Raw genomic sequence first — 12,366 nt, 5'->3', positions numbered from 1 at the left:
ATTAGCCATATTTCATCTGAAAGCTTCACTTTGCTTGGCCTTCTAGTTCATCTGGAGAATATAAAATAAAAATGGAGCCCGTGGCTCACTGTGCTGGGAAGGCTGCTGACTCTACCGCCCGACCAGATATCCCTAAGCAGCCCTTTCAAAGCTCATCAGAGTTCTGCACAGAAGCTCCCTCCCACTCTTCTCCAGAGCACTCTGCAAACTCCGGAGAATGTAGAGCCCAGCAATGCAGACACTTCCACACCAGCTCCAGGAGGAGCATAACTGAGTCACAGTATTGGATTTGAAACTACGGGGATCAGGGAGAAGTTATAGCTCCAGCCTTAGACCGGGAACATGTAAATCAAGGTCGTCGGTTATAAGTCAGGGTAAGAACCGTGTGTTTCAGCATAAGGCATTTAGCCCGAACAGGGAAGTGTGACTGTTCACTATGACAGTCATATCACAGACAGGAAGTTTCTCTGACAATGGCCATTTCCATCCAGGGGCAGCAGTGTATGCATAGGTCCTGAGACATGCAGAGGGGACACCAGGGTAGAGTAGAATGAAGCTGGACCGGTCCAGCATTGGATGCGATTCCATCCCTGTCACACGGGTTGCTTTTGAGCCCAGCTGAGGCAATGAGGGTTTGGAAGGCAGAGGATTCTTGGTGCACAGACTCACTTGATGACCCCGCTCCAGCTCTAGTCTGGAGCTATGTAGCTGTCTCTGCTTTTCAGTAGTCCCTGCCTTTGTTGGAGATTGTGGTACAGCATGGCCTGTGATGGGATGGTTTCAAGAACAGAAAGGGCTGTGTCCCAGCTCTGGAGGCTGGAAGCTGGATCGAGGCCTTTTTGAAGACTGCCCAGGAGAATTGGTTTTTGCTTCACTCTCAGCTTCTGCAGGCTTTCTGCTAATCTTCAGAGTTTCGTGCCTCAGGGATGTGTCATTTTGTCCTCCTCCTTCACCTCCATGTGCGTGTCTTTACATCTGTTCCTGTTTGATGCTGTCTCCACACCTTGCTTGTTTATAAGGAAATGGACCATAGGGGGTCAGGGCTCACCCAAGTAAGTGACCCCAGTTTAAATAGGCAAGGCCTGTCTCTGAGGAAGGCCACGGGCTGAGGTGCTGAGGTACTGATGTCAACACAAGGATGTGGGGGAGGATAAGAGTCACCCCATATCTGCATCTTTCTATAAGCACAGTTCTTGGGCTGTCAGTTGTGACCCCTTTTACCAACCCTCTATCAACAAAAATATCTGCCTGGTGATTCATGACAATAGCAAAATTACAGTTATGAAGAGAAATGAAGATGATTTTATGGTTGTGGGGGTCACTACAGCACGAGAAGCTGTATTAAAGGGCCACAGCTTCGGGAAGGTTGAGAACCGCTGCTTCCTAACAAAGCTGATCACCAGCTTTTCTGCCACCCAGTAACTAGAATGTGTCTTATGAAGGCAGTGTGGTGCAAGAGACGCCGGAAGTGTTGATGGTGCCCCACTCTCATCTGACTCCACGGGACCAGTGCTAATTTCTACCCTTGTTTCCAGGTGCCCAGTCCAAGGCTCGGAACATAACTTCTCGTGCGGATTGCTGCCGAATTCAGTGTTGGAACCCAGTGGGGCACTAAAAATCTTTCACTGCTGGGCCCTGTTTTCTAAGGAGTTTAAGTATCACATGGACGAGAGTTGGAGTGACACGGAGATGCACTACTGAGACAGCCATGGCAGTCACCATTTCTCCCTCCCACTCCACCCCAAAGGAAACATTTACTATCGAATGTTGATCCACACTTGAATTAGTAACAAAGCCTTTGCGGGAAGGATCCAGGAGGCTGGCTCTCATCCCATCCTCCTGTCTGGAAGTGTACAGTTATCAGACACTACTATGCCGAACGAATCACGCCAGACTTGGGGAAAGAACCATCACAGGTTTTCTATTGTTTATGGATCCTGGATTGTATGTAGATACATCAAATAATATTTATCAATTTTATAAAAATGAAAGTCCAAGTTATAATATTGCCTGCAGCGAAGGAGAACGGTGGGGAGGGAAGGAAGAGGAGGACAGAGGTGATCATGTTCCAAGAATGTGCTATACTTAGGTGTGGTTTCAATGGGATCGTTCCCTATAATCTCAGACATTTGAATACTTGCTCCCTCAGGGATAGAGTAATGGCTCCATGGCTAAGGGCACTGTTTTCTTTTCTAGAGGACCCAGGTTCAATTCCCAGCATCTGTATGGCAGTGCATAACCATCTGCAATCCAGGTTCCAAGGGATCCTATGCCCTCTTGTGGACAACGTGTGCATGCAGCGCACAGCAACACACCTATAAGTATAGAAAAGTCAAAAGGGGACACATTTTTCAAATGTACAAGTATTCAACCCCCATTCAATGAGCTATTTGGAGAGATGGGCTTGCAGGAGGAGGTGCATCCCGGGGCACAGGCATCGTGGTTTCAAAGTTCCCAGCCATTCACAGTTCATTCGTCATTTATGGTTTGAGATGTGAGTTCTCTGCTGTTCTTGCCACCACACCTGCCTGTTGTCCTGTTTTTCTGCCATGATGGTAATGGGCTCTTATCCATCTGAATCTATAAGCTTTCCTTCTAAAAGCTGCCTTGGTCTCTAAGACAACATGAGTGAATATGTCCTTGTGAAAGCCATCATTATGTGCAATGAATATATGTCAAGAATGATTTACACATACATGTGTACACACACATGTATGTGTACATACATACATACATATACATACATGCATACATACATACAAACAGCTTCTAAATACACAAACATAGCTGGAGTTTCCCTGATTCACAAAGACAAACTTACTCTCAGGAAGGGGAGAATGACACTTGGGAACGACCCTGCTTTTGTGCTGTGTCACTGAACTCCCTGGTGGCATATAGGAAATTGGAGACAGGAACAAGGAAATGAAGATAGTGACAGATATTTCAAAATTGACTGTATTTATCTTCTGTTGGCCAGTGTGTAGGCACAGGGCTTGCCAAACCCCAAGCTTGGGAAATGGAGATTATTTATGGGCAGCTGGTTTTAATAGAATGGATGACCTTATTAGAATGGCTTCCTTCATAAAAAGGGCAGGTGAGGCTGGGGCAGGGAGACAGGGGTTGGGCGGGTGAGAGAAGAAAGGCTGGGGGCAGAAGGGGAGAAGGCTATGAGAAAGGCTTACCAGTTTCCCCTAGGGGGCAAATGATGGGTGTGTTTGCTCTGGGGTTTGGAAAAACAGCTAGAAAGGACTTTGATTTGAGAAGATGCGGTCCCTTCAGGATGAGCACACACCTCCTTTACCTGTATTTCTTTCACACCATCACCATGGTGGAAGTTCTTTAGCTTCATGTTTTACTCCACTGTCAGTAAAGTCTTTAAAACTCATGTATATTGTAGGTTAGTGAGAAGATTCAGTGTGTAAAAACACTTGCTGCCTGGCCAGACAGCCTGAATTCTATTCCTGGGATGGACATGGTAAAGGAGGAGAAGTGACTCCCACAAATTGTCCTCTGACCTCGACATGCACACTCTGACACCCAGCCCTCCCAAGTAAAATCGAATGAGTAAATAAATGTGATACATTCTAATTAAAGCTTAGACATAGAGAGCATTGCTCATAACAGCATAAATAATTAACTAACAAAACAACAACAACAAAATTAATTACACTGATAATACATTTTTAACAAAAGGGAATCTACCCAGCATCCCCTATAGCAGAATTTCTTGTTTCCCACTAAAGTGTGCTCTAAGAAATGAATTCCCATGCTTTTAAGTATCAAGGCTGACAGGTCCAAGAAGAAATTTCAAGGTGAATGGACACAGAGGAAATCACATCAGTAGTTCCTTGTGTTCTCCAGATGTAGCTGTGTTGCATGTTGGACTGGAAAGCTGATAAGGCCCCTCTGGGCCTGACATCTGGCCAAGGTCTCTGCCTAGCTGGTCTAGTGGACATTTCTACACTTTCTGATGTCACGCTGCCCTGTCTCTGATGTGACATTGGTGTCCCACAGTGTGACCTCCGTTTGAGGATGCTCACTGCATAAGGACTGGCAAAACGGTAAGCTTCATGCTTTTCTTCCCGTTGAAAAATAACTAAGACAGTTTTAAGAATAGCAAATATTTTAAGGAATGCTCGCCCTCTGGCAGATGAAGCCATATTTTAGATCTCTGAGCGTTGCCACAATGTGGTGTTGTTACAGAATTTAATGCTCCTGGGACTGGGAGATGAATCAGTGGGCAAGAGCACATATTACGTGAACTTGAGGACCTACATTTGAATCTCCAGAACCCCAATTAAAAAAAACAGTAGGGAAGGCCAGACATGTCTGTGACCCAAATACAATAAAGAATAAAGACGGGGATTTCAGGGGCTGCTGGCAACAGTCTCAGTAAAACAACAAACTCTAGATGTACTGAGAGACTCTGTCTCTAGGGAATAGGGTGGAAGACATCTTTCTCTGGCGTCTTTATGCATATATTTGGTCTCCTGCACACACGTGCAATATATACCACGAATCCACTGTCTGTCACACACATACCACACACACACACACACACACATACACACACACACACACACACACACACACACACACACACACACACACACACACCCAGGAGCTGACTTCACGGTTAGCTGTTGCATATATTAGAATGTCACACTACACAAAGCCTCTTTCAAAACTCCAGAAAGAGAAGATCTCTAAGGAAAGACTGGGAAGAAAAACAAGTTTCAAGGCTAAAACCTCAAAATGGGACTTTAAGCATTACATGGAAAATAAATTATGGATGGGTTGAAGAATAGAATCTGAAAATTAAGCCACAGCCATTTGGAAAATGGTGAATGTATTAACATGACTCTGATCTTGAAATAGATGTTAATTGTATAAATAAAAGAATAAGTCATAAAGAGAAATGACATTGTGTCTGCTAACACTTTAAAGAATCAGTATCCTGACACACCAGATAAAATTAATTTCAATAATAACTTGGCAAACATCCAACAGACACAGAACTGGCAAGAGACTTATATCCACAGTCATTTCAGATTCTTTGCAAGTGTGTAGGGGGAGGGCCTATTCCTAAGTAGAGGAAGGAATCTGGTGCTTCATGGGACATGGAGGGAAGAGGAGAAACACTGCCCAACATGCCCTGTAAATGCATAAGAGGTAATGGTACCTTAGCATCTCCATCCATCAAAATGACAGATTCTAGAGACACACACTTAACATGGGCAAGGGTCAGATATCTGGGGGCTGCCATGTATTGCCTAGATGGGGAACCCATTCAGTATAATTTCTTTGAACAGCATCTGGAGGGTCACACAACCGCTGCTGAAGAAACTGGCTTCCCCAGTGCCAACTGAAACTCCAAAGAATGGAAGCCAAGCTATTCTGTAACCGTGGATGCCCACCACTCTCCCTGAGATTTTGTTTCAGAACCGTTTGCAATCATTCTGGTCTGGGTGCAAACAAACCAGCCAGCAGTTGTGGAAAAGCTCAAGTGACTGTTAATAAGTTCTTTGTTTGTTTGGGGTTTTTTTTTTTTTGTTTGTTTGTTTGTTTTTATGTTGTGGTTACAAACTGTGGCAAGGGAATACAGCCTTATGGCATCTGATTCAGGATCTTTCAAAGCAGTGCCATCATTTGAATTTGTTACTGGATCATACACATCTTAGCATTGGGTTAGGGAGGGGAAGGGGGTTTGGACTGATTCTGTTTGGAATAGTGCCAACATTAGCCACCATTATTTTTGAGACAGCATTGTCCCCAAAGCTGCTGAAGAATGGGACTGGAGGAAAAGATAAGGATTTTGAAAGGAGTTCACAGTCATCAGAAAGCAGACTCCATATAGAATCACCCAGGAGACACACCCCTGTGTATGTCCATGAAGGTGTTTCCAGAGAAGTTTTACCAGGGAGGGACAGATATGGCTGACACCATCCCAGGTCAAGCTGAGTACCAGCGCTCTCCTACCTGCCTCCTGACTATTGATACAATGTGATCAACCACCTACCTCATGCCCCTGCTGTCATTCTAAACCATGATTGACTATACCCTCAAACTGTGAGGCAGAACAACTTCCCTAAGTTGTTACTTGTCAAGTAATTTGTTACAGTATTGAGAAAAGAAAATAAGGTAGGGGAGGGATACAAATAATCTTTAGGGGGAAACAAAAGGTTTAAATGGGTTACAGTCTGTGCAGTCAGGACAGGAACTTGAAACAGAGACCACAGAGGGAAGCTTCCTGCTGGCTCTCCCAGGCTCAGGCTCAGTACCCCTCCTTATATATCCCAGGACCACCTGCCTAGGGAATGGTGCTGCCAGGTGGAACCTCTCACACTGATTAACCATCAATAGGCTCGCTCACAGACAAGCCCACGGGGCAATTCGATCTGGGTAATCCCTCAATTTCGGCTCTCTTCTCAGATGACCTGAGCCTGTGTCAGGTTGACAGCTGAAGTTAAAGCCGACAGGACAGGTAGTGAGGAGAAAATAATGAGAAATGAAGTTTTGAGGACAGCTTTGAGAGAGCAGATGGCATACCGATGCAGAGCTCAGAAAAGATGAGCAAAATGTCCATAGATAAACCGCTCAGGAATAACTCCACATGGGGCCAGGTTACACCAACACCCAAACTCCTTAACTATGACTGCATTTTACTCCCAGACATGTCTCTAATGCCTAATCAAAGCTCACATTCAAATGGTAGGGAAGTGCCATTGTAGGCACATTTGCCAATCTCAGAGTTAAGATACTCAGCAGCGTTATAGGCTCATTAAGGTCCGGATGATGTCTGCCACCTTCCCTTACAGCCTGTACTTGCTTTCCCATGTTTGAACTGAAACGGCCGCAAATAGAGCCATTTTCACATATGAAAATCCAACTGCTTCATTTTTTTTTTTTTTGAAATCTTAGGAAGCTAATTAGAGGGTTCAAGAGGCAATTGCTCGATTTACTTTTCATACATTGGGAGCTTTGCGGCACCGTAAATAGGTTCCCATGAATGGCAGTAATGTATGTTTGCTTTTCCTTCACAGTTCGGCTGAAAACGGTTCATTTTATAAAAGCTACTTAATGCTTGATAGGTTTTTTTTTTCCCTTAACAAAATTGGAAAATGGTATTTTATCAATGCAAAAGTTAAATTCGAACTTCAAAAGACACAGTTAGGTGTAAACATGGAACGCGCCATCATAACTGGGCCCGGAGAGATTAGCCATGGAAACATAGCAGGTAACATGGCTGGACTCTCCCTGAACCACTTTCCCAAGCGCATAAATGAATCAAAGGACGGGTAAGCAGAAGCCGCCCGGAGTCTGTGTTCCTCACACTTTTTGACATCTAAATGTTTCGGAGGTAATAGAAATCTGAGCATGGGCAGAGGGAAAGGACAAAGGAAGAGGTTAATTATCCATTGGCTCTGTGGCTTTAGATGTGTGCTTAGGTTTGCTCCTCTCTTATCTTGGCCCGATTACTCTTGCAGTGGGAGCTGACAGGTTTGCAAAACCCATTTGCGTTCAAGTTCCCCAAGTCTCTCTTATTCAATCCAGCTTAAATGCCACATTAAAGATTTACATAGATTCCTCAGGTCTAGTGTTCTCCTCCCCAGCATATCTGGGTGGGACCTAGCTGCTCTCTTAGAGTGACAGACTGCTCTAAGCAGGTTCTCCAGGAGCCTTTTCTTGCCCAGACTCTAGCCTCAGAGCCAGTGAGGCACACTGCCAGCCTGGCTGTCTACTGCTCATGGCAAATACTCTCTGGCTGAGAACCTTTCATTTTTTCTGCGAACAACACAGAGTCCAATAGCCATTTTTCACCTTGAGAGGAAAAAAAAAATTGATCGTCTGAACCCACCATGCTCTTGGCTGGGCTGCTCTGAGGCTCTGCTCTCTTCTGGGGCTATCTGTCTGGTTGTGATCTTTTCCCTGCATTGTGTGGAGAGAGAGCTCTTGTCTAGGAAACTTTTGTAGCCCTCTCTGCAGCATACCTCAGGGTGGAGATGAGGACAGTAATCTATGGGCACCGCCACCCATTTCTAATTCTGCCTTCTCCTCTCAAATCCAGGTATCTAATTACATCCTAAGGTCAGACCGACAGGCACATTTGTTATGAGCATCATTTACATTTGATCCACCTCTCCTTTGGACTTAGGGATATTTCCTGGGATCTGCCTCCTGTCCGGTCTTTCTTTCTTGAACTAAATTGTCGATCTAAAGTCTCCCCGTTCTTACCCTGAACTGTTATTACCCACCCCCATCTGCTGCCTACCCTGCTATGGTCACTATGTCTGACTGACCCCTTTAGCAAGGAACTCCACAGCCTTCCAATAGCCTCCTTCCTCAAAAGCTGCCCAAGTGTCTTCCCACAGCTATCCCTCTGCAGTGTTTGCACAATACGATGGTACTGTGGTCAAAAGCAAATTGGAAATGAAGTGTTAGGCACACAGACTCCTTTCTTCATTGCAACAAACCCTGGAACACCTATTATCCTGAGACAGTGCATGTTTTGACTTCGAGATATGTGTCTGCTCATGGACACATGGGCACACATGCATCTCTCCACTGTATTTGCCAAGGGAGGCCTTTTAATGAAGGATTCCTCGCTGGGGTCTAGTCTAGCTCTCTAAGAGTAAACTGAGGCAACCCATTTGCTCTGCTATCTGTAGTGTCTTTCTGGGCTTGGGCATTCTTCTTGGATCTAGTCTTCTCAAGGCCTTCCCAAATTTCCAAGGCCAAGGCTGAACTCCTTCTTTAGTCTTTTCTTTCTCAGTCTGTCCACGGCCACTGCCCATCAAAGCCCAATTCTGCCATCGGTTCAACCTTGAGATGTACATATGCAGGCAAATATCTACAGCTCAACAGCTGTACTGCCTGCTCAGGGAAGCACCTTAAACACCGCGAGTCTTGATTCTTTCATCCGTAACCTGGGAAGGATAGGAATAGCCACTTCCAAATGATACTGAATATCCAACCTGCACATAAGAACAGTTGTGTGGGGTATAGCGCACTGTGAGAAACAGCTAAGCAGAACTGGCTACAGGTGGTCTCCATCACCGAGAGAGAGGCATGTGGTCCATTCCGGCTACGTTAGCAGCACAGATCTGCTAAGCCTACTGGAGGTGGAACATAAACCCAGCCCACTCAGAGGCAAAATAAGGTGGATGTTTTCATTGCCTGGAGTAACTAGAATGCCTCTTCCAGCCCCAGCCCACATCTCTTGACCTCCAAAAATTGGAATTCAGGGCTCACTAAGGTTCTAATCTGTCCTGCTAGTGGACCCTTGGATTCTGAATGCTCAAGTCCACTGAATTTTAAAGGCTGAGGGATGCTCTACTTGGTCCTTCGGGAGACATCATAGGCAACCTCATAGAAGACAAGAGGAGAGGGAAAAAATCTTAAGTAAGATACTGAGGCTGGGAGTGGCAGACCCAACTTCATCTCCTAGCAGAAGGGCTTTACAGGAAGCCAAAGTTTTGTAATATTGTCTTTCCCTAGCCCCTCATTTCACAAGAGAAAGGCATCAGAGGGCTTGCCTAACAGGAAGCAGAAATACTTGGGGATGCATTGCTGGCCCACTGGGGAAGGGCTATCTATCAACCCTCCTGTCATAACCCCCAGTTGTCCTTGTTAGTATTAGCCAGCATCTTTGTGAGTAGGCACTCACCAAATGTACACAGTGGTGCACAAGAGGAGTCACCACTTAAACCTGTGCCTTTGAATCAGGTCCCTGTACTAAATGGTGTGTTGTAATATAAGTGCTAGGGGCCCTCCACATGGTTCTGACATGGAGTCTGGGAAATCAAGGTCGCCGTTCTGATTCCTTGGTGTTGGGCGTCATGATGCTTCAATCAAGTCAGTGGGACTTGAGTTATGTTGTATCCCTACTCTCTCTCTCTCTCTCTCTCTCTCTCTCTCTCTGTATGTGTGTGTGTGTGTGTGTATGTGTGTGTGTGTGTGTGAGTGTGAGAGTCAAATCTCCTCATCCCTTTGTGTTCATGTTGGAAAGAAAAGCTAAGGATGCCCACCTCTCTAGTCGACAGAGGGTCACCTGTGGTAAGGACAGGCTCGTCAACCCAGCCCATCTGCTGTCTGCCTGTTGCAGTTACTTTGTTAAGCACATGGACTTTGGGACCAAGCCTGTTGGACCAGCTGTGTGGCTGCAGGATGCCCATGATGTCTCAGAGCCCTGTACCGTGGTGGAGGGATCTCTGAATTGCTAATGTTGACTCTATATTGTGTTCAGCACATGGTAAGTGCTTTAAAAATCACAACAGTGAAGCATGACCATTGTGATCATAATGGCAGGAAGGAGAAGAGGTTTTAGGCTAGGTTTTTTGAAGATCAGACAAGTTCATGCTCCCAGGTTAGCAGCACAAAGGTTTGTCCAGCTCATTCCGGTGGGCAGTGGTGGCTGGGTGCTAAACAGAACCTAAGAACTCAGCTCTGTAAACGGTGGGCAAGGAAATGACTGCGTTTGTTGGAAAAGCTGAATGGCTTGATGTGATAGGACAATGAAGATGATGATAGTGAGAAGGATGAGCATAATGATGATGCTGATGCTGGTGCTGATGCTGGTATGATGTTGATGGGGATGATGATGCTGCTGCTGATAGTGATGGTGATGATTATGACGATGGTGATGGTGATGAAGGCAATACTGAGAAGGGTGATGATGATGGTGATGATGATGATGATGATGATAGCCAGAAGCTTGATGACAACCACACCCTCACTATGAATTTCATGGTAGTGATAATGAGGTTTTTGTAAGTGCCTGGCCCTCATACTTGCAGAGATGGACTGCAGATTGTGTTCTGTTATCTGCTAAGTGAAGCCTACAGGAAATGAAACCTTGGGCATAGAAATGCTGTGCCCAGAATGCTGTTCATGTTTCCCTGTCTTTATTTAATAACTTATAACTATGTCAGAGATGGGGTTCAAGTTTAACCTATTTTTTTTTCTTTACTTGTAGACCTAACCCTTGAGTAGTAGTAACAACAGAGACTGCTTGGCTTCACTTCTGAATGAAAAAAAACACGGAGGAGAGAGAGAAATTGGTTGTGGTAGACAAACAGATGGATCCCAAAGAACAGAACAGACAGTGGTCAGATTGGTTCTCAGCTCAGTTGGCGCCTGTCTGACTTATGATGTTCCCACATGACCTAATGACGTCATGGGTTGTTAACTAGCATCCTGGCCTTCTGATACTCTAGTTTCAGGCCAACCTTTCAAGTTTGTGTGTGTCTTTTGTGGTGTCCTAAGAGGTGAAGAATGGAGAGTGACAGAGACAGACAGGTAAAGAATGTGGAGAAGGAAGAGTCTGGGTGAGTGGAAGGCCCTTCAACTTTCTAAATATACAATGTGCGGAGTCAGTAGGTGGAGGGCTTGGGGTGGGCAGGGGAAACAACAGTGCTATACTAGGATGTGTGGATGAAAGAGCCGAGGTAGGTACTCAAGTTCTCACACTTAGTATCCTACAGTTTCACCACTACACACTCTTAGCTCCAAGTCACTTTCAAGGATCTTTGGTTATAATCAGTCTCAAAATGTCTTTTTCTCAGTTCACACAGAATGAGTATGACTCATTGGAAAACAACCACCGTAGCAAACAGTTGACAGATCAAAAAAGAAAATGGATGTGTCTTCATTCACTTGATGACTTAAACACAGAAGCCCAATAGTCAACTATTTGAAGCCCAAATATTCAACACCGTCTTCTACTCCTACCCAGCACTTTGGGGAGATATTAGCATATTCCCCTGAAAATCTGAGGTCACAGCTGACTTTTTAAAAAGAACGTATGAAGCCTCTGAGTGTCTTACAAACGGAATCAAAGATTGAAAATCTTTCAGAGAGGGTTGCCAACCGTTCTAACAGTCTAAGAGGAGACAGCAAGGCAGGCTAGCAGGAAGGCCTGGTGTAAGGGGCAAGCCTTGTTTGCAGACCAGCAGCTGTGACCTCAGATTTGCTGGAGTTGGCCATTTCTCCCACAACAGGAAATCCTCAAGCATGACATTAAACCCAGTAAGACAAAAACAAGTTACCTGGTGGGACCAGACAGCGGGTCTCAGGCAAAGATTTGTGTAGAAATCATTTTTTTTTTCTTTTTTGCTAACCTTGTGTTTAGAAACATCTCTGGCATCCTTTAAGACACAGGTTGCCATGGTTACAGTTGTACAGGGAGGGGAGTTTCCAAGCAGCCCTGAGCTCATCGGTTAATGCCACTGGATCAGAGATTTTTGAAAATTGATATTTATAAAATATCAGCCCTCTGTTTTCCCCTCTTTCTAGATCAGAAGTCACATCTCAGAAGGCAGAGAGAGGTTTTTAAGATGATTAGTGGCTAGTACATTTGTGCAGTGG

The 12,366-nt window shown here is 45.0% G+C and overlaps 1 protein-coding gene across 1 annotated transcript in view; it reads right to left on the bottom strand.

The window, feature by feature from the left end:
* The window catches only part of CDH13 (cadherin 13), a 961,236-nt gene that overhangs the window by 475,452 nt on the left and 473,418 nt on the right, over positions 1–12,366 (bottom strand). The gene's annotated exons all lie outside the window — the stretch shown is intronic.

Source organism: Micromys minutus (assembly GCF_963924665.1).
Source record: "Micromys minutus genome assembly, chromosome: 24".
In the NCBI taxonomy this organism is placed as follows: domain Eukaryota; kingdom Metazoa; phylum Chordata; class Mammalia; order Rodentia; family Muridae; genus Micromys; species Micromys minutus.
Note: the sequence above shows the minus strand (reverse complement) of the source record. Positions and strands in the feature narration are given on the sequence as shown.